Raw genomic sequence first — 831 nt, forward strand, 5'->3', positions numbered from 1 at the left:
GTCCACACTCCCCTCTTCAGCACCACAGCCCTGGCTGAGGGACCGGATCCCCTGTTTTTGGTTATTCCAAGTGAACTACAGTCTCCCCTTTTCCTGCGGGGAGATCCTGTTTCTTGCCTGTCTTTCCACACCCCACTTCAAAAAAATTTCTCCATCTGGCCCCCTCTTCTCTTGGCCCCTGTTCAGACAGCACTGTGTCTTTAAGAAAATTGGAGCTGCTAAGTGAGTGAGAGAGGGGAGAGAAAACACAACCCAAAAACTTGGCATCTTTCCCCCTCAAGTTTCTGGTGTTGCTTATGAAACACAGGTCCTCCTTGCTGCAGCGAAGTGGTCCGTTGGCTGGAAGGAGGGACGTGTGGGCTGTCCTGGGCTCCCTCCCTGCCACCTCCCATCAAGGAGGGGACAGTCCCGGCACCCTGGGCCTGGCACGGTGGGCTCAGGCGTGCACACTGGAAGGGAGGCAACCACTCTGCTTCCGCCCTTGGGCAGCACCTGGCCCGCAGAACCTTCAGGGCTAACGTGGCTTCCTGGCTCCCTCTAGAAGAGTCTGTCTTGACCAGAGAAGCCCAGTTTGAAGGTAAGCTGGTGGGTGGGGAGGAGAGGCCCAGCAGAGGGAGGGAGCGAACTGTTGGATGTGGTGGTGGTGGTGGGGGGCTACCTGCACTGCCTTGCTAGGTTGAAGTCCTTGGACCAATCTGTTGCTTGGAGCTGTCCAGGGGGCCCCAGCTTCTCCAACTGAAGCCCCCCACCTCCCCCTGGCCAGGAATCCCAGTAGAGTGGGGGCTGAGCGGCTGGGCCAGCTGAGAGGGGTTTATTTAGGCAGCTGCTTGG

General features: G+C 58.4%; 1 protein-coding gene across 1 annotated transcript in view; it reads left to right on the forward strand.

The window, feature by feature from the left end:
• The first annotated feature begins 385 nt into the window (after positions 1–385).
• ISLR (immunoglobulin superfamily containing leucine rich repeat) overlaps positions 386–831 on the forward strand; it is a 2,291-nt gene continuing 1,845 nt past the window's right edge. The window contains exon 1 of the mRNA XM_004711965.4: positions 386–577. The gene's annotated coding sequence lies outside the window, so the exon portion shown is untranslated. The remainder of the gene's footprint in view (positions 578–831) is intronic.

This window comes from Echinops telfairi, unplaced genomic scaffold, assembly GCF_000313985.2.
Source record: "Echinops telfairi isolate 266 unplaced genomic scaffold, ASM31398v2 ScPeMD7_7475;HRSCAF=8513, whole genome shotgun sequence".
Lineage (NCBI taxonomy): Eukaryota > Metazoa > Chordata > Mammalia > Afrosoricida > Tenrecidae > Echinops > Echinops telfairi.